The following is a 26,627-nucleotide window of genomic DNA, read 5'->3' as shown; positions in this document are numbered from 1 at the left end:
TTTAAATAAAAAATCCATCTCATTATTCACAAATCTATTAGTAAATTAGTCAACCTACAGCTGAGGATTGAGTCTCTATGAAATCTGAGCATTCTCCCAAACCTAACGATTTATAAAATCTTTTGAACTCCTAGTACAAATACTATTCAAAGTATGCACATCTTTTTCGCATCCATATAATTAAACATGAACACATCATAACACAGGAAAAATTATTTCTATGTACTTAGTATATTTCATTTTATTTTTAAAAATTATTTTAAGGGCAGCTAGGTGGTACAGTGAATAGAGCACTGGCCCTGAAGTAAGGAGGAAATGAATTCAAATTTGGCCTCAGACACTAGCAATGTGACTCTGGGCAAGTCACTTAAGTCTGGTTACCTCCAATAAAAAACTATGTTAATGTATATCTCACTTCTCTCAATAGATAATGAACTCCCTGAACAAAGGGACCTTGTATTATTGTGAAAGACACCTTGACACAGTGGACAGAGTCCTATCTTAGAGTCAAAAGATCTGAGTTCAAATCCTGCCCCAGACTCTGCTTAGTTTTATGGCCTGGGCAAGTCAATTATCCTCTGTTTGCCTCAGTTTCTTCCTATGTAAAATGAAATTAATAGTATCAATTTCATAGGGTTGTCATGAAGAACAAATAGGATAACATGTACAATGCTTTGGAAAACTTGAAGTTCTATATTGTTTGTTGTTATTACTAACAATTTTCATAAAGCAATACTTAATTAGAAATTCACTAGTAAATTCCTTTCAATTTATATTTAAGGAAAGTAAGGTCCACAGAGGTTAAGTGAAAGTGAGCTGCCAACCCACTGAATCCCAAAAAACATTTTCTGATTTCAAATTTAGCGCTTTTTCCACTACACTATTTTTATACGTAGAACATCTTTATGTATGTATTTTATATGTAGAACATTTTTATATGTAGGCACATATTACATGCTCAAGGGACTAAAACCAAGACACTAAAACTAGATCAAATGAGATACTTACCCACGTCACATATTTTAAAATTAGTTTTCCATGAACATATTCTCATTGTTATAAGATAAAACTCCACTTTAATAATACTCTGATGTTTCATTGTGTGGCATAGTCATCTACCCTGCCAAATGGGTGTTGAATCACTGCCAAAAGAATAAAGGTTTTGTATATTGAGGTAGAGATGAATTCTAATATTTAAGGAATTACCAAGCTATACTTAGAGGGATTCATAACCAGTTGACTGAAGGATGATTTTTTTTTTCCAGTCACAGTAGTGAACAAATAACTTCTAAGTTAAAGTGAGGATGAAATCTATTTTGGTGTAAGAAGTGAAAATACAGAGGAAATCATACATTCTTGAAGTAATGAGGCATTTAAGATAATACTTAAAAACTTATTTAAAAATGAAAGTGAAACAGAATGTAAAGATGTTGACATTAATTATTCTTCTTACTAATTTTTAAGATGAGGCTGTTGTGATTTTATCAACAGTTTCTCTTCATTTTCAGGAGCCATTTTAAAAAATGACGTTTTGTTATTTGGATCAATATAAAAATGAAATTGCATACTCCATACCTTCAATGACTCTATTAAAAAAAAATCTGAGATGCTTGCAGAATGACAGCATAGAATTTTGTGATTCTCCCCACTTCTATGTGCCTAAATAATGCTCTTGACACTGCTGCTGCTGAAATTACACTTATTCCTTTGAAGAAATGAGTGACTTATAAGGGAAGGTAGATGTCATAGAAACCCAAAGACATTACACTGAAAATGGAAAATATATTTTGTAATATGAGTGTACTTTTTTCTTGAACTACCAAGCATATGAACTTACCTTTAGCCTTTACAAAAAGCAGAACTGATTCTGACAGAAATTTTTACTTAATATAACTTTTTATAGAATTTGACTTTAGACAAAGATATAATGATATAGATAAAGATAAAAGCATTATTCCCCAAAAGCGATTCCTGAAATTTTTCAAACATGATTTATATTCAAATGATTGAAATAATTTTCATATTTTAAAATTATATAATCATATTATAAATCTTGTTTTTTTGGTTAGAAAATTTACCAAAGTTTTGCCTATGAAAATTATCTTTTGAAAAAGTATTATATGATCATATATTTAGAATACATATTTGAGCCCAACACACTGATTTTATAGATGAGGAAACTAAGTCTCAAAAAAGTTATGTGATTTTGTCTGAGGTCACACAGTTTTTAGATGTCTGGAGCAGTAACTCAACTCCAAGTCCATCTGCCACACCATTTAATTCACATTCCTTCTTCAAAACAACAACAATGACAACACAATTTTTGTACCATTAAACTAAGGAATGTGTTACACAATTGTAACCTAAATTTTTCCAGATGATAATTCAGCATAAATTTAAAATACATTTGCATCATACACACCATAAACATTTTGTAATTTTGTATAAAAATTATTACATTGAAATGTTAAAAAAAATAGTCAGAATGCCATCAATAGTGTTATATCAATGGAAAATGGAGAATAGAATACTACACTTTTTTTTCCTTATTTGCTCAGCCAAAGTAAATGATCTACTATAAAGTATAGAAAAAAGTTTAAAAAATATATTGAATTCCAAAACAAACAGAATTCAATAAACTAAAAAGCATTTGATTAAATGCCTACTGAAGTGGTATGTATAGTAACTAGGTGGCACAGAGTATAGAATGCTAACTTTGGACTCAAGAACACTTGATTTCAAATCATTGCTCGTATACTTACCAGCTATGTAACTGTGGACAAGTCACAACCTCCTTCAGCTTTTTCCTCCTCTCTAAAAGAGGGATAATAATAGTATCAACCTTACAGGTTTGCTGTGAAACTCAAATGAGATAACATTTATAAAGTCCTTTGCAAACCTTAAAACATTATATAAAAGAGAATTTCAGGGTGGATGTCTTTGGACAATAATAATAATTGTGATTGAGTAATTGTTGTGAGTGTGTGTGTGATGTGTGTTTATGTTCTACTTATATTGAGCTAACTCAACTTCTGACTTTGCACAGTTGACACCAGGTTGAGTTGATATCCCCTCTAATTATTTCTCTGTCAGTGGTAGATTTGGTGCCACAGTAATTTGATTCATTGTACTCCTTTTTTTGTTTTAAATCATGTAGTTTTTAAGGATGGAGACTACTCCAGGGAAATATGCACCACAAGTTGTAGGTCTTGAATAATAAATAGAAGAATGAATGAATGAAGCATGCATTAAGTATTACTATGCTCAAACCACTGTGCTATGTGCTAAGGATATAATTAGAAAAGTAAAGCGGTACATGTTTTGTAGGACATATTCTAATAGAGGAAACACACATGAATGGTTTCAGCTGTGAGTCAGATGGAAAGATCACATGTTTTTAGGATACAGAGGCAAAACAGATATTCATTCATTGTGTTTAGTATTAAGAAAATCACATTCCTTTCTGATGTTGAATCATTTGACAATGGCAGAGATTTGATGATAAAAAAAAAAAAACCCTTTCTTTTCTGGATCTTCCTTAATTAGCACCTATAGGATTACTTACCAACCTTCATTTTCCTGAATTACTTCCCAGAATAATGGCTAAGGTTACTGGGCTGGAAGATTTGACATCTCCAAAACTCTTGGGCCATGAGTTGTCTAAGGAGTGATGGTGTTCACGATGGTGATGTTGGCCTGACCTGTAGTACATTCTACCTCCTGTTTCTTTCCTAGGATGCACATTCCATAAATTTTATAGACACTGCAATGGTTGTTGCTAAGAGGAAGATTTTAAAGGACCATTCAAGGCCACAGTGAAATTGAACCAGTTGCAATCAAGGGCAAAGAAAGAAATGATAAACCATTGCTGTGAGACAGCCTAATTAGTCCTTTGCTTTGTCTAATGGAATTCACATGTGGCTACATGTATAAGGCACTGTGTCAGGAAATGCAATAAAGCACCTTCTCTGTGTCATTGTTGTCATCATCCTCCTTGTCATCTTCATTGTTGTCATCCTTGTTCTCCTCCTCTTTGTTCTTCTTGTTCTTGTTCTCATTCTTCCTTCTATGAATTCACCTCCTTCCATGGACTTAATTTATCATCTCTGTCCAGAACACTCACAGTTCTATATACTGAACCCAAATATCTCCCCCAAGCCTTTCATCACTAATTGTTAATTGGATGGCTTAAACTGATTGTCTTGGAGATAGATATCTAAAACTCAACATGTCAAAAACTGGATTCACCTTTTCTCCAAACACTCTCATCTTCCAAACTTCCCTATTTTTTTCAAAGACATCACCATCCTTTTGGTCTCCCAGCTTTGTATCCTTGACATTATCCTTTACTCCTTATTCTTATGTACTCCATATATTCAATCCATTGCCAAATCTTGGTATTTCTATCTCTAAACATCTCTCAAATCTGACTCCTCTTCTTTCACTCAGGCACCACCTTATTTTAACTTCTTCTCACCTTTTCCTCTGACTATTACATGGCCTCCCTACTGGTCTCCCTGTTGCCTTACCCCCCTCCAGTGGGAAATCCTCCACGTAGATGCCAAAATGATTTTCAAACCCAGATGTCCTCCTGTAGTGTTTATGACATTTCAGCAATAAATATACTCTAGTGGCTCACCATCATCACTAGGAAAATATAAAATAAAAACATCTCTGGCTTTTAAAGCTTTTCACACCTTGCAGTCAGAACCCAAAGTATCTTTCCAGCACCACTATATATCACTCTCCTCACTTTCTACAGTCAGTAATATTAACTCTGTTTCTCACACATGGTACTTGATTTTCCTTCTCTGTACTTTTACACTGACCATTCTCCATGCCTAGAATGTACTCTCAACTCATCTCTGCCTCATAGACTATCTATCTCTCCTCCTTTGAGAGATACCTCAAGCACCACCTTTTATATGAGCTTTTCCTAAGTAGTCCCAACTCCTAGTGATTTGCTTCACTACCTTGTATTAATCTGCCTTGTATTTATTTTTCACTTGTTTCATATGTACTTTGTGAGTGTGTGTAGAGAGAGACAGAGAAGGATAGAAACAGAGACCCAGAGACAGAAACAAAGACACATAGAGATCTCATAAGTGCATACATACATAGATATATGCATGCATGCATATGTACACAACTTTATCTCATAGACTACCTCTCTTCCTTTGAGATCCACCTTAAGCACCACCTTTTACATGGAGCCTTGCCTAAATGGCTCAAATGTCTAATGGTCTCCCTTGTCCTACATTGTAATTATTTTGCATTTATTCCATATATACTTATTTTATTTCTCTCTCTCTCTATCCCTCTCTAGATATCTATATTTAAATATAGACAGAGACACAGAGACAGAGGCAGAGACAACCATACACACATACAGATATACATATATAAATGAATATATAGGATATAACATGTATGTGTGTATATGTATGCACATAAACATGCATGCATGTTGTCTCTCCCAGAAAATATAAATCTTTTGAATTAGAGATTGTCTTATTTTTTTGTATTTGTATCTTCGGTGTCTAGCATAGTGCCTGATATATATCTATATCTATGTGAATATTGCTTTGTAAATTTGGTTGGTTGAATGATTTGGGGATATTTAGCTTCCAGAATAGAAGACTCAGGTGAGGGTTAATCATCAAGAACATGGGATAAACATATTCAGCTTGGCCACATAAAAGGCAGAATTGTGAGAAAGAAAGAAAGAATTAGGGTTTGATAAAAGGGAAAACTGCTTAACAATTAGAACATTCTAAAGTGCAATATGTTATATCAAAATGTACTGGATTCTCCTCCATTGGAGGTCTAGAGGTAAAAGTTTGACTTTTGCCATTTTAAGAGATCATTAGGGATTTTGAAGAAAAGCTTCTTAACTCTCTGAAGATTGCACTAAATCATCCTTTCACCTCTAAGAAGTTGTATTTCTGTTATCTCTCTGGATTTCCATAAAATAATTAGATTCATTAAAATTAAGATTCCTTAAGATTGACTAGAGATTGGGTCTGAAAGTTTGATCCCTTCAAACATCCCTTTCATCATTTTTTTTCCATATTTTTGGAACTTCAAATTTGTATCATCCCTCCTTTTGTCTTAACTAGATTATCTCAATATTCTATAGTTGTTGATAATTGGAGGTTATTGTGTATAGTAAATGCCAAGTGTGAAGGATGTAAAGACAAAAGTAATATAGTCCCTGCTTTCAAAGAGTTTATATTATATTAGGGACAGTCAGTGCATATAAAAAGATTCAGTTTCAAGGGAAATGGCAAAGCCTGATGGCCCCTAGCATCAATGACAGAGAAGAGAGCATGGCCTACTGGTTGGAAAGATGCTTTCAAAATATGTGATAAGGAAAAAGGGAACAATACATATATATCTAGAAGGGCATATAAGTTTTCTAAATACAGATAGAAATAAAAGGCTAAAGAGATAGGGAGGAAGGAAGAGGATAAAAGATGTGTTTTAGGGTGGGGGAGAGGATAAAGGAGGGATCTTTGATGTGAGGAGTAGGTTAAGAAATAGGAGGGCAAGGTAGTGGGTAGAAGTAGAGCAGTCAGGAGGGATGAGAAATATGTGATAGACACAAACAAAATAAAGATCAGAATACAATTTATTAGGGAAAAATGGCAGGGGTGGTAATCATGATATCAAAGTTAAAGCTAAAATAGATTTAATCAAAAGGGAAAAATAAGGTTATACGTCAGTCATATTAATCAATATTATTTTAAACTATTTAAAATAACCAAACAGTATAAGGTTGCTGTGGTATAGGAAATTATGAGTTGGGGACATACACTTATACACATATATGTCATATATACTAACATATACACATATGCATTCATATGCATCTATGTAAAACTGTACTAGACTTGAATGTCCTCTGTTTCTCTGTTGGTGAAAACCTTTTCCTTCATATGTCCAAGTCACTCTCTCTCTCTGTGCATATATATATGTGTGTGTGTGTGTGTGTGTGTGTGTGTGTGTGTGTGTGTGTGTGTATGTATATATATACACATACATACATACATATATACACACATACATATGTGTGTATGTATATAGTATATATATGTATATAGCTATATACGCATATAGTATATACCCATATATAGCTATATACACGTACATATGTATATATAATACATATATGCATACACACATACATATATATGTATATATACATACACATACATATTCATACATATACACACATATACACAGAAACACAATTGATTGCAGCTCTCTTGGGTGGGGAAAGGTAGAAAAAAATAAAGTAAAAAATACACAGCAGAGAACAAAAGAAAACTTACAAGGAAGCAAAGAAAAGATGGGCAGTTCTGAACAGGATGTGTAGTATTTGTTAGATAGGCTTTCTTGAAATGGAAATTTATTGCTGTATACTGTGAATCATCTCATGTTCTGTTGTGCACATGACAATGCTTTTTTCTTTTCTTATTTTGTTATTATATGTTTCTCTTTCTTTTCTTTTCTATTTGTTTTAGTATTTAAGTTTAAAATAAATTATTTTTGCCTATTTGCAAATTTTAATGTATTTATTTTTTGTTTTCAACTTTCACTTTTATAATATTTTTTGTTTTAAATTTTCTCTCCCTCCTTCCCCTCTCCCCTACCCAAGATGGCATGCAATCAGATATAGGCCATACATGCACAGTTATATTAAATATATTTTCACATTAGTCATATTGTGAAGAAGAATTAGAACCAAAGGGAAAAACCATGAGAAAGAAAAGACAAAAAAAAAAAAAAAAGCGGGGGGCAGCGCCTGCGCTGGCGAATCTTGAAGAAGGAAGAAAGTTAAGAGGGCGGCCTCCATGGCTGCGTCCCAGGGAATCCCATGGCTGGGGGCAGCGGACTGGCGGGTGACCCCTCTCAGGCCCGGACAGCCTCGGGCCTCAGGAAGGACATGCTCCCAGGACCGTACACCCGCACGCCGGAGAAGCGCACCACTGCTGCCACGAAGGACAACACGCAGGTAGTGGACTAGGAGCCCTACCGGACAATGGCTTCGGGTATGATATCCCAAGGTTCCAGACTACCCTCAGCATGAACGAGACCCATGGTATGACTAGGACCATTCAGAACTGAGGATGAATTGGGGTGAACCGATGCACTTTGACTTCGATGTGTACACTCGGAATCGTGCTGATATGTCCCCCACACCTGTCTCCTGGAACACTACATGTAAGCATTTCTTTGGCTTCTTCGGCTTCATGATGTTCGTTTTCTGGTTAGTAAAGGTTTTTCCCTCCTACCGGCCTGTGGTTCCAAAGCAAAGCGATATCCTTACAACAACCTATACTTGCAGCAAGGGGGTGATCCCAACGCAGAGCCAGAGAATGTGATACACTGTGAATGAAATCTGAAGGACCTAGCCTGCAGGGCCACTGACTTTCTCCTGTGCAAGCCTACTCAATCAAGAAGATTTAACCTTAATGAAATACCTAATGAAACTCAAAAAAAAGAAAAAAAGAAAAAAAGGAAAAACAGTATAATTCAATCTGCATTCAGACTCCATAGTTCTTTCTCTGGATATTGATAGCATTTTCCATCGTGAGTCTTTTGAAATTGTCTTAGATCTTCTGTTGCTGAGAAGACCTAAGTCTATCAAAGTTGGTCATCACATAATGTTGCTATTCCTGTGAACAATGTTTTGCTGGTTCTGCTCACTTCACTCAGCATCAGTTCATGCAAATCTTTCCAGGTTTTTCTGAAGTCCTCCTGCTCATCATTTCTCATAGCATAAGAGTTTTGTACTATATTCATACACCACAACTTGTTCAGCTATTCACAGATTGTTGGGTATCCCCTCAATTTCCAATTCTTTGCCACCACAAAAAGAGCTGCTATAAATATTTTTGTACATGTGCATCCTTTTTGCATTTTTTTTTATCTCTTGGGGATGCAGATCTGGAAGTGTTATTGCTGGTTCAAATGGTATGCAGAGTTTTATAGCCCTTTGGGCATAATTCCAAATTGTTCCCCGGAATTGTTGGATCAGTTCACAACTCCACCAACAATGCATGTATTCCAATTTTCCCACATCTTCTCCAACATTTATCATTTTCCAGTTTTGTCAATTAGCCAATCTGATAGGCATGATGTGGTACCTCAGAGTTGTTTTGATTTTCATTTCTTTAATCAATAGTGATTCAGAGCATTTTTTCATATAATTGTAGATAGCTTTTATTTCTTCATTTGAAAACTGCCTGTTCATATCCTTTGACCCTTTATCAATTGGGGAATGACTTGTATTCTTATAAATTTCACTCAGTTCTCTATATGTATTGGAAATGAGTCCTTTATTAGAGAGTGTTGCTGTAAAGCTTATTCCCCTGCTTTCTGCTTCCATTCTAATCTTGGTAGTATTGGCTTTGTTTGTACAAAAACTTTTTAATTGAATGTAATCAAAATTATCCATTTTATATTTCATAATGCTGTCTCTTGTTTGGTCATAAATTTTTCCCTTCTCCATATATCTGATCGGTAAACTATTCCTTCCTCTCCAAATTTGTTTATATTATCATCCTTTATGTCTAAATCATGCATCCATTTTGACTTTGACTTGGTGAGATGTTTGTCTGTGCCTAGTTTCTGCCAAACTATTTTCCAGTTTTCCTAGCACTTTTTGTCAAATAGTGAGTCTTTATTCCAGAAGTTGGGGTGTTTGGGTTTATCAAAAAAAGTAGATTACTAAAGTCATTGACTACTGTGTCTTGTGTACCTATCTCATCCCACTGATAAACCACTCTCTTTCTTAGATAGTACCAACCAGTTTTGATGACTGCTGCTTAATAGTACAATTTGAGATCTGGGAAGGCTAGGCCAGTTTCTCTTTTATTTCTTTTTATTAATTCCCTTGATAGTCTGGACCTTTTGTTCCTCCAGATAAATTTTGTTATTATTTTTTCTAATTCTATAAAATAATTTTGATAGTTTGATTGATATAACATTAAATAATAAGTTATTTAGGTAGAATTCTCATTTTTATTATATTGACTCAGCCTACCCATGAGCAATTGATATTTTTACCACTGTTTATATCTGACTTTATTTGTGTGAAAAGTGTTTTGTAATTGTGATTATATAGTTTCTGAGCTTGTCTTGGCAGGTAGAAAAGCAATCTAATTTTTAAAAAAATAGATGGTAAGGTTAGGGGGTGGAGAGAGACTACTGCCTTCTCAAATGGCAAGGCCTGGGAATTCAGAGTGTCTATCATTAGGGTAGCTGACAAAGTCTAGTGGTCTAAAGGTCACAAAGATCAGACAGATGGCAAAGTGTAGGAGAAATAACATGAAAAAGATTGTCTGACTATTATTCTCTCATTATTTAATCATAACTGCAGGTAGAAGACTAATCTAACATCATATACAATCATAAAAAGACCCATTATTCCATACTTTTGTTCTCATTACTCTTTATACACACACACACACACACACACACAAACACAATTTTTTTCCTCCACCTATTAAATAGTTACCCTGGAATCCCTGAATGCTTGCCTTCTTAGTGCTCCAAATGTCTGTCATTGAAAGCAAAAATGTTATTTAAAAACTTATAGATATTATGTAACATCATATGACTTAGGAACATACTCAGTTTTTTGAAATCTCACTGTCATGTCAACTTCTCAAAGAGAAACAAGTCTATTTTGATGAAAGAAGTGGTGAGAGACACTCTGGGAAAGTTTTTTTTAAAAGGCTATGCAAAATATTTTAAAATATGGAATTTTTTTCACACTGCCTCATTAGTGGGGGAATACAGAAGAATGTGTAAGACTTTTCATATTTTACAAGGGCCTGTTCGATAGCTGAACCTGCTTTATGCTATAATACTGTCAAGAAAAAAATATTTTATTTTTCTCTCACTGGCTCTAAATGAATGTTAATGTAAGTTACATTATCCTGAAGCCAACTTACTTCTGTTTCCAAAGACTAACTAATCTGAAAATGTAATTGGCATCACTTTGTTTTATAATAGTATTTGATCATGTGGGTTTCATTTCAAAAATAAAATAATGACTTTTGCTCATAAAACATCAAAGCTTGCACAATGAAAAATGTGTCATTTTTATTTTTTCTGCCTAGTGGTTCATTTGTATGGAGCTAAAAATTAGAAATGCAATTCAAACTATACAAATTATTGAATGCCTCTTTTCTTATAGACTTTTGCATGATGTACTGTAGATTTTTTATTTTTAATTAAAAAGCCATTTAAAGCCATTCTTACATAAAAATTATCTTTGATTTCCTCAATATGTTGCATTCTTTATTTGGCACAGAATTTGCTTCAGCGTTATTTTATGTTCCTATAATTCCTTATTTCTAAACTCTAAAAATAAGAATAGCTATACTCTGGGCTTTTTACTTTACCATTTCTTAAGGGAAATTCACCTCCAATTTCTTGAATTTAAAAATCCCCATCTCTTACAAAATATATTCCTCTACCTCTTACTACACCATAACTTCAACTATTCCTGGTCCTTTCCTTTCATCACCACTTTAAGTACCTTGATTTCTCTCTGTTCTCTCAGAATTTCAATACTCTTTTGCCCTCATTTCCCTCTCAACACAATGATTCTCTATTTCACATAGAAAAGAATTGTCAAGTTGGAAGTGACTTTAGAGACCTTTTAAAATTAGAAAAGAATCAAAACTTCTAAGAAGTTACAACTTGCTCATATATTACTGGAGGCTTCCCGAGTTCAAATCTGGCCTTAGACACATATTAGCTGTGTGACTGGGCAAGTTATTTAACCTGTGTTTGCCTTAATCCACTAGAAAAGGAAATGATAAACCACTCCAGTAACTTTGCTAAGAAAACCCTATGGAAAGTATAGTACACAGGGTCACTTAGAGTTGGGTATGACTGAACAACTAGTTTCTATATGGGAAGATAGTATAGTTATAGATAGAGGTCCACCCTTGGAATAAGGAAGACGTGGAAAAGTTCAGCCTTTGACACATAGTAACTTTATGAATGGGAACAGGTAACAAGTAACTTCATCTTTCAGTGACCCCAAACAACCCTCTAAGGGTAAAGGGATCATTGATGAGGAGGTACTGGAGAAGGAATATAAATAATCAAAGGATTGAGTCTAGATATTTATTACTTATAGACACACAAATGTGTAATATTTTTGTGCTACAATCCCATGGACAAAAAATGAAGGTGACTTGGGTGTATGATGAGATGTAAACCCCCAATTAAGATTTCAGATGTCCTAGGGTTCTGCCCTTATATCTGATATTGCTGGGGGTATTCAGGAAGGACTGAGTGGCGGTGCTTTATTATAGGAGCAGTCTACCAGAAGGTGGTCTATACTGGAACTCTTCCCTTCCTTCTTATCAATCATAAAGATATTATGATTAGTAAAGTTGGCTAACCTTGCATACTTGGAATAGATGAAGTTTGTGAAACTGAAAGCTTGAAAACATCACATTATTAATGTTAAATGTAGCTGACCAAGCCAGTCATTGAGTACATAAGAAATTCCTATGGACAGCTTAATCAGTGGTCAAACATAAAATCATTTCTATCAACTAGGGCCTAGCAAAAGACTATGATTGTAAGGTACAGAAGTGGAGGGCATTTGTATCAAGGGAAGAAACTTTGATTTACCTTCATACCAATTAAATCAGGTTTACTATTCCAAATGCATGAGATTATCTATCTATCTATCTATCTATCTATCTATCTATCTATCTATCATCTATCTATCTATCTACCCTAAAATGAAAACAAACAAACAAACAAACAAGAGTAAGTGAGTTAACTGAAATGACAGAAACCTTGGATGGTGATAAGTTGTCTAAGTTTACATTGAACACTTTATTGCTAGTGGAAGGATGGTGAGAGGGCTCTCAGGGAATAAAGGAGTATAGATCTGCTAGGGGGAAGCAGGATGGGAAGTCATCATCTGTGTCAGAGTCCTTTCATATGTACTAGATGCCACATAAGCCAAATCCTGAAAGGCAGAGGTAGCTGACTGATAAACTTATTTTCAGAGAGGAATGAGAGAGCTCGGATCAACTATTCCAATGTAAAATACTCAGTAATTTATTTCATTCTGTCTTCTGTACCAATAATGAAAAACAATAAAGTGAAAGCAGAATTTCTGGCAGAATAACAGTCCTTCTCTTTCCTCAGATTTTTTTCTGTCTAATGATGTGGCAGGTGAAATCTGAAATAACTGAGGAAACAAAGGTTCAAGGTTCCTGAGAATATCAATTTCTTAAGCAATGCATGAGGCTTGCAAAACAAATTGGCACCAGGCCTCCATTACTTGACACTACACCCAGAATATAAGGGAAGACAGATTTTTACACATTAACAGAAAACAATTAACAGAATATAAACCAGGATACAAGATTAGGTAACTTGATTCCTAATTGGAAGAAAGATTAGAGATTTTTCAAATTTTAGGGAGTGGGGGGAAGCAAAGAGGGGCCATTCCATGAAAACAGAAAAAGAGCTCTTCAACTCCTTCCCAAATATCTACATTCAATCATAAGAAATATGAGAGAGTGGCTGATTAACCAACCTGGAGCCAGATTTCAGAGAAGCCATATAAATTGTTTGAAATGTATAATTGTGATAAAACTCCTTGCATCAATCTTTGGACCTAACTAGACTTTTGATCAGTATAACTTAGGTGTGAGTTGAGCATTAAACAAATCTAATTTCTAGCAATAGATGAGCTTCCCAGCCATGCAGAGCTAAGTTAAAACGATGTAATAAACTTTTCTCGTAATTCCCATTGCAAAAAGTATTCTCATAATGGATTACACCCAGGACTGAACAGAAAGGGAACTGAGCTAGAGCCAGAATTGAATCACAAGATGGAGTCTGTTTGATTCACTCAATTCCTATAATGAACCCCAAACTTTTCTCCTGGCTTACAACCTTTAAATCTGTTATCTGTCCTACAAAACTCAATACCTTCTCTTATCTTAGAAACTACAAATTCCTCCACATAATTCTCAACTTTATTTCTTCCTTATGAACCTCAAACTCCATACTTGTTTTCACATTCCCCAGGTACCACTTCTCTTTTACATTAATACCTTTTAATACTTCATTAATCTGCAAAGAAGGCAGAATTTCCTGAGGGAATCACAGACTCTGGAAACAGAACCAAAGTGGGAAGAATGATCATTCTTGGGAAAATTTAATAAATGAATGAGGGTCACTGAGGAACTGAAGCTCTAATAAGTTTTATTTTTCAGTCAAAAATTCAGGTAAAGTTATTTTGACTTTTCCGCTACCAATTAACCAAAGATTATATCAGATAAAGACCCTTTAATCCTATTGTTCAGTCATGTCTGTCTTTTTGTGACCCCCTATGGGGTTTTCTTGGCAAAGATACAATAGTAGTTTGCCTTTTTCTTCTCCAGCTCATTTTACAGACGAGGAACTGAGGCAAACAGGGTTAAGTGACTTGCCCAGGGACACATAGCTAATGTCTGATGCTGGATTTGAATTCAAGAAGATATGTCTTCTTGACTTCAGGTCTCGCACTCTATCCATCCACTGTGGCACTTAGAAGCTCTTAATCCTATTAGGAAAGAATTCATTTTAATCCCTAAAATTTGACTTTCTGTATGTGGGAATTATCTTTACATTTTTCCTTTTTTGGGGGGTGGGGAGAGAACTTGGTTTGTGGTGGCCAGGGAGAAAGGATGAATGTGTTTGTTTGACTGGTTATTATTCTCTTTTTCTTGAAATGCTCTTTCCATTGTTAGAATATTCAATGCCTTTTATGAGGAGAAGGGGAACTCAGATTCTTTGGTAGCAGATTTCTAGAGAGCATCACATATACTAGACCATATTGCATTAGCTTGTATTATGAATGATTTCTTCATATAATTTTAAAAGAAAGTATCAGTGTAATTGTAAGGTCTTATTTCAAAGAATACATACTCTAATGAGTATGATGGCCTGGGAGGGCTTTTTAAGTATAAAAGGATCTTCAAGGACTTCTAATTATCTCTCCTGATTTTTTACCTGAGAGGCCACTCATGACATTCTATATTGATGTATTCTCCAAACTTCTGACTTCCTCTTTTTAGGCCTAGCTATCATTAACAGATGGTTGCATACTGCTGCTGCTGCTACTACTACTACTACTACTACTACTACTACTACTACTACTACTACTACTACTACTAACAACAACAACAACAACAATAAGGATGATAATTATAATGATAATAATAAAACATTACAATTAAAAAATATCAAACAATATATTTATTATACATTGTGGACACGCTTTTCATTTTGACTACCAGACTATATCTTCATCTCTTTCATTGTATCCTACAAACTGGAATCTGGCATTTCTTTCAATTCTTTTGAAAACTGATAGTATTATAGAATTGATAATTTATCTCTTCAGGAATACATCTTATTCTTATGTTTGTATGAATTCCCTATGTACATTGGATCTCAAATTTTTATGTGATAAATTTTATATATATATATATATATATATATATATATATATATATATATATATATATATAATTTTACCAATGATTCTTTCACTTCTAATAACATTATTTTTGATATGAATTTTTTTTTCTATTTTATATAATTAGCACCATTCATTTTATGGCTTATTATCATTTCTATCCATTGTTCAAAAAATTCCTCCCATCTATAATTAAGTAAAGTATCTCCTTACCTTCTCCTCTTAGCTATTACATGTGGATATATGTGTGTATGTATATGTATTCACATGTAACATATACACATATATGTCACATATCCATTTGGAGTTGATTATTTTTATGCTGCCACATGTTTCTCTAAACATAATTTTTGCATTCTGTTTTCCAGTTTCCCCAGCAAACTGGAGATAGTATGCCTTTACCATCATAGTTGGTGTCCTTGGGATTGTGAAACAAATTGCTACTATGTTTGATTACTTCTGGGGGGTTTTGTACCTAATTTGTTACTTCTATCAACTTTTCTATTTTTTAAAGCATTACCAAATAGTTTTGATGATTATTGCTTTGTACTGTAGTTTCAGATCTGGTACACTATTCCTTCTTTCTTTTTTTTTAATATTATTTCCCTAGAGGCTATTCAACTTATACACAAAGGCAAGAATTTTATTATCATTATTTTCTTCTTCTATAACATAATATGTTTATGTTATTCTGCTACCCTCTTCTATTCATGAGTGAATTAATCCCATTCATATTCATGGATATGATTCTTAATTGCATATGTTCTCTCCCTTATATTTTTAATTATCTTTGCTTTTCTTTGTCCTGCATCCTCTGTTAAAAATTAAACAGAAGCCATGGAAATAAAAGGAATGAGATTAGTAATAATAATTTCAAATTGAAGTGGTCTGATCTTATCCCTTTGTTTTTCCTCTTTTCACTTATCTGATATGCTGGTCTTTACATTTTCTTTTTCTCCTTTTAAAAACTTATGATTGGTCCTTCAATGAAATTTATTTTTTTTGTACTAACTTCCTCTCTAATTCCACATCCCGTTTAAACTCTGTTATACCTCTCTCTAGCCTTTCTCTGCTTTTGCCTATTTTTTGAACATATGTTATTATTTGCATATGCACTGTTATTTGAACCAGTCAAAAGAAATTTGAGCACATACATGCAATAGGTACCTGCTTAAGCACCACTTAATGGCTGTTTTTTTTGGGTCTTCCTGGCTCACAGTGAATGTAAATAGTAATTGTTTCTCTTTTGGCCAGCCACCCTGAGGGTCTTCCCCTCTCAGTTTGACTTTTTTTTATTATTAAAGGGGCCATTCCTTTACTCACTTCTTAAAGAGGCCTATTTATTGAATTGACATAACCTCACTCAAAGTGAGAACCTGAAAAAGACCTTAGCTTGAAAGGGCCAGGGTCTTCTGTTGCATCGTGGGCCATCCCCAGTCATCATGATGAATAGCTAGCCACTGGACGCAGATGTTCTGGAGGAGAAAATGGAGCTGGTGACCTTGCACAGCGCCCCCCCCCAATCAAAGTCAATTGCAAGTCATGTCATCACCTTCCTGATGTCATGATCCTCTTCCAGAATGAAGAACAAATACAACAACAACAACAACAACAACAGTTTTTCCTTTTTTAAATGTAACATTTTTTTCATCAAACATCAAACATAAGGTGGGGAGAATAGGAAACCTCAGTATGCAAATTTTTCAGGAAGGGAAGGAGTGGAAAGCTTTGTCTATTTGTCTAAAATTACCTAATGCATATTAATAAGTAAATTATCACATTCTCCTTGTCTTCCTAAGAGAATTTAGTTTCATTTTCTTATCTATCCACTCCCTTCTTTCCCCAGAGAAGAGAGTATACCTATTTAAAAGTGTACAGGTTTAACTTATTAAGACAGATGTCTATATATATTACCTTCTCTGGCTTATTTACTGTGCCCATTGGTTCCTTGCTCTAGAATAACTAGAGCCCAACAAGTTGCGATGAAGACACAACTAAAGAGTGCGGAACTAAGGAAAGAAGACAAAATCCTGTGTGCTGGAATGTTTCTATGACTCTGAAAGATGAGGAGAAGAATGAAAATTAATATGGACAAAAGAAGAGGTAGTGCCTATGTGGATTGCTGTTAGGTGACTTATGAGGCTATCCTACTTCTCTACTTCATATTGTTTTCTTTTAGTTCTTTCTTAACATTTATTTTTTTCCCAATTTCATGTAAAAACAAATTTTACTTTTTTTTAAAAAATTAAATTTGAAATTATATCCTCCCCCATTCTTCCCCCTTTATTGAGAAGGCAAGTAATATAGATTATACATCATCAGTAATGCTAAACATATTTCAATATTAGTCATGTTGTGAAAAAAAACAGACCAAAAAAAAGTAAATTTAAAAAGTATTCTTTGATCTGTATTCAGACTGCATCAGTTCTTTCTCTAGAAGTAGAAAGCATTTTTCATAAAACAAACAAACAAACATCCTTCAGAATTGTCTTAGATCATGGTAGTGCTGAGAATGGCTGTCATTCATAGTTGATGATCATATGATATTGCTGTTACTGTGTGCAATAATCTCCTGGTTCTTCTCACTTCACTTTATATCAGTTCATGCGAGTCTTTCCAGGTTTTTTTCTGAAACCACCCCGCTTATTTTTTTTTTCTTCTAGCACATTAGTATTCCATTACAATCATGTACCACAACTTGCTCAGCCATTCCTTAATTGATAGATATCCTGTCAATTTCCATTCTTTGTGAACACAAAGAGAACTATTATTAATATTTTTATACATATGGGTCTTTTTTTCTTAAACTCTGTTTGGGACACAGACCTAGTAATGTTATTGCTAGGTCAAAGGGTACTCACATTTCTATAGCCTTTTGGCCATATTTCCAAATTGATTTCCAGAATGATTGAATCAGTTCACAACTCAACCAACAGTACATTAGTGCTCCAGTTTTCCCACATCCCCACCAGCATTTGTTGATTTATTTTTTTTTCAGCCAAAGACAAGGTTTATTAGAACATCTGTCATATTGGGCAGACTCTTAAGGAGTCTGAACGTTAGTAAGCTATTGGCTAGATTATAAGAATCTGAACAGTGGTAGATTGTAAGAATCTGAGCCTATATCTAGATTACAAGAATTTGAGCATCTTAATGGAGACAAGATGGACTTATGTACAGAAAGACTGTGGGAGGGATCTAGGAGTGGCCAAGTAGTTTGGGGTGACTGGAGGAGGGGTCTAAAGAGGATGTGGATGGGGTGACCAGTAAGCTGGGGTGAACAGAACTCCTCTTATCTGGACCACATGCCCAAGGGAGAATGGAGCCTAGCTAGGAGTAAGGGTGGGAAATGGCCTGGGGCCATTGGGAGATAAGACAATGGAAAGCTAGGCTAGGTTAAGAATAACAGAATTGGGAGATTGGGTGTCACCACAATGAAAGGCCAGTTGATGGGATTATAGCCTCAGGTGAATGCCAAAGATATGGCCATGTGGGAAAGTCCAGGGTTTTTCCTTTTTGGGGTCTAACTCCCATCTTCATCATTCCCCCCTAAAACAAATGGGGCCCAAATTTTTTGGGGTGAGGAACAAAGGTCTCAGCTTCTGAAACTGCTTCCTGCTGGCAAGCGATGTAGAGCCGTCTCTGCCTCAAGGAGGTCCCAAAGAGGAGGTTCCTGGAACCAAGCAGAGCTTGCATCTAGGAAGCCTTGGGGGGACATTGGCTGGTACCCTCTATTTCCTATCAATTGTAGGTGAATGGGCTGTAATCTGGAAGACACAAATCTGAGAGAAAAGATTGCAGGGCCCAAATGACAGGATAAAACATTCTTAGCTCTGTTTGGATTCAGATAATTCTGTTTTCCAACCATGCAGTATCAAAACCACCTCATAGCCACACTCAGGAATAGCCAGGTGGGTAACATTCCTTTTCAAAAGAGCATAATTGGGAAACTGAGCCAGAAGGCTCCCATCTCAAACTAAGGCTAAAATTGTCCTCTCAGCTTTTCCCAATGCTGACTTCCCACCATATCACATTCTCTGAGTAGTTTGTGGCATGTCTCAGATGGTGAATTGTTGATTTATCGATGGATTATGTGATAAACACTAACAGTTTGTTTCCCACAGAATTTATAAGAAAACAAGACAGGGTGAGGTTGGTTTATTAGTTTACTGGTTTACACAAATATGTAAACAAGATGAGGGGGAGATTGGTTTTCACAGACTCTGTAGAAACAATAGATATTACATTGCAAACACAGATGCTAAATGAGACATGGAGGAATATTGGGACAAGTTAGAGGTTAAAGCCAAGTAATCCTATATAACCACTTGCTGTGATCCTGTAAAGGTGTGTAATTCTTATAAGGGAACACACCCAGTTCTCATGAGAATTGACAGTAAAGGTAACTCTTCTCTAACTCCACAACTGTGATTTCCTTATGACACAGCTAACTCTTGTCCGGGGAATTCACCAAGCCCAGTCTCTGGCTGAATTCTGAATTGAATCTGGGGTTTTTATAACAAATGTGAGGAATTGGTCTGAAATATCATGAGGCCCCAGACAGATTATTTGAGGGCTAAGTGGAGGAAGAGCGCTTCCACTAATTTTTGGTGGTCCTCTGCTTTTCTCTCTGACTCCCCTTGGCTGCACATGACACCTGAGACTTTAGTATTTGCCAAATGGAGTGTTTGAACAAATCCTGGGAAGAAGGGAAGAACAGGCCACAGACCACGTAAAGTCGACAAGTCGATTAAAGCAGGGACAAATTTGTGCCTAGAGTACCTGCCTTGTTGGTCTAGAGAACCTCATTTCTGGGGATTGTTGAGGCTAGCCTGGGTGGGGCTTTTAGAGGAACAACCTAGAAATGGGAGAGAGGAGCTCAAAGGAAAAGGTGCCAAGGGAGGGGAAGGAGGACCCCCTGCCCAAGATTCCCTGAAATAGTCCACTGTGGGGTAGAGAATGCTAGCAAATTGTGGTAGTGGGACTAAACAGGATAATGGAAACTATTAGGGGGGCAGGGGGAGAGTCAGAATGTGCTTCCTACTGGAAGGAAAGACTAGTCAAGGTTAGAATTAGAGTCGTGTGCACATTGTCTGTCTGTCTGTCTCTCTGTACGTAAATGTTTTATGTCTACCAGAAAAAAAAATTAAGTGAAATTAGAGAAAGAACAGTGGGAAAGAACTCCCACTTTAGGCTTTCAGTGAGAGATTAAGATTTTTTTTGGGGTGGTCCCAACACTGGCCAAGTTGGGATACCAGAAAAAGTTAGATAATGAGTAATGAAATCAAAAAAGCAGGGAGGTACTGATAAGGGTTTGGAGTCTGCAAGAGAGGGAAGGGGCTGAGAAGAATTTGAATTCAGGTTTGGTCAGATCCCAAGGCTTAGAGTTTGAATTGCTGTCTTTGTATCCCTTCCACCAATATATCAGATATCAAGGCAACGTGTTTAAAGTTGTAAAAATAAGGGTTTTTCTATATTTTAATGTGAATACTTTAAGATTTCAGTGACTTGTTTAAAAATGCATAATAACTTTGTAAAGGGTATTTGTGGAGAGAGAGAGAAAGAGAGATTGAGAGAGAGAGAGAGAGAGAGAGAGAGAGAGAGAGAGAGAGAGGCAAAGTGCTGTTCTCTGGATTTTCAATTCTTACCTCCCTTCAGATTTCAAAACTGCAAAGGAAAGCTGCCCAGCCTTGGTGAATGTAATTTGGTGGAGGTAGGGTGTTTTGAGCTAAGCTATGTGCTCAAAATTTCTCCACCCCTGAATGGTTGTTCTGGGTGCCTTTGTGTCAGCTTTAGATGGTTTAAGCATGTTGAGAAGGTGTGAGGAAGTTTGGGTTTGCTTTAACTAGAAAGATTGGAAAATGAAAATGTTGTAACTTAATTTGAAAACCAATAAGGTCATAAAAGGTTAAAAAGCCATCCACCTCTCAGGATAAACTGTAGGAAGGCTTTGTTAAATCTGGCGGTAAAACTGACTATGCCTGGTTAACAGGCCTGAGATTTTCAGGAGCGTGGCTTTATCTGATAAGCCTTTAAAAAGAAGAGGGCACCTTTTCTTCGCTCCCTTAAGGAAGTAGGAAGGAAAAGGGAAGATAATTATTTACAGCAGGAATTATCACCACATGTCTTTTTAAAATTTATGGAGAATATTTCCTCTTAAAGGGCCAAAGAATATTGGATTTAAAACAAAAATGTTTTTAAATGTTTATCATCAACAATTACAAATTCAGATCTGATTGGATTTAAGTTTACTGTTCTATTAGGAAAAAAAAGAATGGTTGTTATGGGACAAAAAAAATGGTATAATGATTGCAAAATGCTTAATACAAAGGCATATGTTAGACCTGCAATTATTATTGTTTAATGTAATTGTTAAAAGTACCAAGAGTAATAAGATTGATAATCTCTATATGTGATGATCTGGAAATGCAATTGATGTCATCTAAAATTCATTGTTTGTGTTCCAAAAATTATTACTATGTTTCTAAATTGTATTGAATTTCTAAAAGTCTCTTAGATTGTAAAATTTGAGGGACAATTGTGAGGTAGAAGTAGTGTTAAAGTAACTCGACCTGGAATGGGCCTTTTAGTGATAAGAAGGAGATAATTTGAAACTGTTAAATATCTCGTGAGGTATATTTGGTTATAAGCAAGTAATAATGAAAATGATAATTACTATAATAGCAGATTTTCATTTAAAATCTTGACTATTATGAAAATATATGGTGGTTTAAAGTTATAGTTTCAACATATTAACTATGTGATGAATGATTTTCTAAACAAAGTGACTTAGAAGTGCATTCATCTAAATTGAAAATGGGTTGTTTAAAAGTTTATTACTATTGTGAAAATAATTTTATAACATATACCCTGTACTACAAATATATTTTATCATGAACAACTTGGAATGTACTGTTTTTGGAATTAATGAAGTATTCTCTCATATACCAGGACCTCAGTTAGAAAATTAAAAAAAAAAAACAACCCATTCCTTCTTTAGGCTAAATACCGGGTTTGTTGGGGGATAGGCCATATGGGCCAGGCTCTTAAGGAACTAGCATATGAGAGGAAGTCTAGGCCTCCATTGGCCAAGGGTCTTGATTGGGAATGTCAGGGAGGCTATCAGAGCAGTAAGAGAAAATGAAGGGCTAAAATAGATAATAAAGAAAAGCCAGTCTATAGGAGTGGGAGTGACCTCAGGAGATTGTTGGACCTGGTGGAGGGGTTCAGAAAGAAAGAAAGTTTTCTTTTTTTGGGGGGGTCTGTTTCAAATTTTTAATGTACTGTTTACATTTTTCTGGATCTTCCTATATGATGTAATCTGGTAAGCAATTGTATCAGCTGTGTTGTTGGAAGGGTAATTTCTCTCATAATTTGGAATGTTAGATTGAGAAAGGGAAAAAGAAATGGTTCAGGCTGTTGGAGCATTCTATATGATCCCATTTTGTAACATTTCCCTTTAAGTACTGTAATTTAAGAAATGAGAACTTCCAAATCTTGTCTGTTTAAAAGGGAAGTTTTAGCTGGGATTATTTGGCTATCACTTATGAAGTTTGAAATTGTTAAGTAAGCTATTTGGAGTCATTGTTTAAGTCAAATACTCGTAAAAGAAATGTCTGTGTGTATGTGCTCATGTGCGTGAAAATAAACCGGGTAATTATGTAAAAAAAAAAAAAGAGATTTTGTAAAATCTCATAATTCTTATCAACCCTGTGCAAGAGTTTTGTGTTATGGAAATCTTTTTTTGCAACTGGAGTTAAGTAACTTGCCTAGGGTCACACAGTTAGTAAATGTCAAGTGTTTGATCTAGGACCAGTTTGAACTCAAGTTCTCCTGACTTCAGGGCTGGTCCTCTATCCACTGCTCCACTTTTCTGCCCCTACTCTTATGGAAGTTTTACTGAATAAGTGGCTCATTACAGATACCTTTTTGACTAGAGAATTCAGGTAACTAGGAATTTTATGGTAATTAGGAAATTGTAAGTTGTTATTAAGAAAGTAAGATACTTTTATGAAGAAAATGTTTTGATGAAATCTTTAATATTCTTTTAGAGGGCCTACTAAATTTCTATTTGCAAGCTAATTTGCTGCAGTAATAATTTGTTGTTAACGAAAATTATGTTCAAACGCCCTATGAAATTAGAGTTTCATTCCTGGGTTTGTTGTGTCATTGGATTGGACTTAACTGAGTGCTTTTAGAGATGTAGTCTCACTGGAAGCAGCATCAGAGATCTAAGGCTAGTGATTAATACTAAAGCATCTAAATTTCTATAATAAGATATAAGTAGGAAAGATCTTACTGTTTTGATTTGAATTCATTCCATGACCTAGCAAGAGTTAAAATTACTGTTTGAACTTATCATATGTATAAAATTGGAGTCCTGAAAGTGTCTCATTCTTTCAGATTAACAATGGTTATAGAGTGATAAATAAGCTTGAGAAACAGAGAAGCAAATCTATTTAGAGTAGCAACTTATGATCTTAATGGAAATTTGGTTTTAATCAAGATGTTATTAGAAACCAGAACATGTGTAGGAAGTCATGCAAACTACTTAGATCTCACTTTGGAGATGTTCCCTAATAAATGTGAAACTATAATCCCACCTAAAACCCTGATGAGGGGAATTTGCTATCTACGACCTTAGGAATTGTTGATGAACTATTATTCTGAATCTAACTCCATGTATTATTAATAGGGAACTGATTGAACTACTGACCCAAGATGTCAGCAACCTGCAAAAAGGTTTGTGAGCTTCATCTACAAGTTGCAAGAGGGTGTTCTCATGGGAAGGTCAGGAGAACAACTTTTCTGGCTGAGGTGAGATTCTCCTGATTCAATTTCTCCCCTATGATACCTGACAGAATTTAACCCTGGATCAACACAATTGGTTACTATATAACTTGTGCCTGGAATTGACATAAATCTAGGGAAGCACTGTTCCCTTATTTTAGTTATGTCCCTATTCTTCCATGGCAAATTCCTATAATCATAAGTTTTGTAAGCATAAATATCAAATCTATTAAATAATAGATTGATGGGGGAACATCTGAGATCATTATAGTAAGATGCAAGTATTAGATTGAGTCATTTGGCCTAGAATTTCAGAATTAAGTGTTCAGTCTTGACATATGTCACTAGTATATTTCTGTATAAGTCAGGATCCTTAAATTTCTCATAATGGTTGTGATGAGGTCTAAAGGTTTAGTGGCACTAGAACCCCAAGGTCACAACACGAGGGTCTTGTCTGAAGGAGTTCAGCTCAGGTCTTCTTTCAGTCAGGGGAAAGTTTATCAGAGATAGATCATATAGGACAGTTGTGTAAAGTATGAAGGTTTTCTGGTGCCCATAGAGAAATGGGAGCCAGATTCTTTCTGGGGCAAGGGGCAAAGGTCTCGGCTCGGGCCCATACCCTATCATTATGAGGATAATTAGGCCAGGAGATTGTGGATAGTGAGAAAGAGATTTCAGTGTTCTCTTTTTTAACACTGAGGCAGGTCTCTGTTGCTTTGCCCATACTTGGATCAGGGTTACAGTTCTGGGTGACAGTCCCAGGGCAAGGAGGAGTGCTAGCACAGCAGATATTGATGTCAGAGTGAAGCAGGGACCCTCATCTAAGTTCCAGGGCAGAAAAGAGTGCTTATAGTCACTCACAGGCCAGAAGACTAGTAAATACCTCTCCTTAGATCATACGACCTTGGAGGAACTGAAAACTTATAGGTCCTTAGGAATATTTCTGAAAACAGCTACACAAAATCCCTGAAATTTGGGATGCTGTGATCTCCACCCTGGAAGCTGAGCCCTACTTTAATAAAGTGTTAAAAGTCAAGTAATAGGGTGGGAAAATGCACAAGCAACAGAAAAACAAATGCTAACCATAGTTACTATGGTGATAAGAAAGATCAAAAGACACACTCAAGAGAAGATAAGAAAGCAAAAGCTCCTGTATCCAAAGCATCCAAGAAAAAGATGAATTGGTCTCATGCCATGGAAGAACCATAAAAGGATTTTGGAAAATCAGATAAAAGAAGTAGCAAAAAATTGGGAAGAAAGAGGAGAGGGATGAAAGAAAATCATGCAAAAATGAGTCAACAGCTTGGTAAAGGAGACACACAAAAAATACTTAAGGAAATAACACCTTAAAAAAAAACAGACCAAATGATAAAAGAGGTCCCAAAAGCCAACAAGAAGAATGACTTAAAAAGCAGAATTGGCCAAATGGAAAAGCAGGTTCAAAAGCTCAGTGAGGAAAATAGTTCTTTAAAAATTAGAATATAGCAAATGGAAGCTAATGACTTTATGAGAAATCAAGAAGCAGTAAAACAAAACCAAATGAATGAAAAAAAAAAAAGGAAGACAACGTGAAATATCTCATTGGGGAAAAAAAATGGACCTGGAAAATAAACCCAGGAGAGATAATTTGAAAATTCTTGGACTACGTGAAAGTCATGACAAAAAAAAAAAGAGCCAAGACATCATCTATCGAGAAATCATCAAGGAAAACTTCCTTGATATTCTAGAACTACAGGTAAAATAGACATCAGAAAAATCTTCTGATCACCTTCTGAAAGAGATCCCCAAATCAATACTCCCAGGAATACTATAGCTTAATTCCAGAGCTAGCAGGTCAAGAAGAAAATATTGAAAACAGCCAGAAAGGAACAAGTGTCATGGAGCTACAATCAGGATAACACAAGATTTAGCAGCTTCAACCATAAGGGATCAGAGGGCTTGGGATATGACATTCTGGAGAGCAAAGGAGCTAGCATTACAACCAAGAATCACCAACTCTGAAAATGGGAGTATAATCTTTGAGGGAAAAAATGAATATTCAATGAGATAGAGGACTTTCAAGCATTCTTGATGAAAATACCAGAATTGAATAGAAAATTTGACTTTCAAATATAAGAGCCAAGAGAAGCAAAAAAAGGTAAGCAGGAAAGGGAAATCCTAAGGGACATAATAAGGTTAAACTGTTGACATTTCTGCATGGCAAGATGGTACTTGTAACTCATAAGAAATCTCTTATTACTAGGGCAGATAGAAGGAGCATATACAGATACAGGCTACAGCTGTGAGTTGAATATGAAAGGTTACTGTCTAATAAAAT

The 26,627-nt window shown here is 35.3% G+C and overlaps 1 pseudogene; it reads left to right on the top strand.

The window, feature by feature from the left end:
* The window catches only part of LOC110217452 (NADH dehydrogenase [ubiquinone] 1 beta subcomplex subunit 8, mitochondrial pseudogene), a 69,496-nt pseudogene extending 61,095 nt beyond the window's left edge, over positions 1–8,401 (top strand).
* Positions 8,402–26,627: the final 18,226 nt, after the last annotated feature.

The sequence above is a fragment of the Phascolarctos cinereus genome, unplaced genomic scaffold, assembly GCF_003287225.1.
Source record: "Phascolarctos cinereus isolate Bilbo 61053 unplaced genomic scaffold, phaCin_HiC Scaffold_9;HRSCAF=440, whole genome shotgun sequence".
NCBI lineage: Eukaryota > Metazoa > Chordata > Mammalia > Diprotodontia > Phascolarctidae > Phascolarctos > Phascolarctos cinereus.
This window is presented reverse-complemented; position numbering and strand designations above follow the sequence as displayed.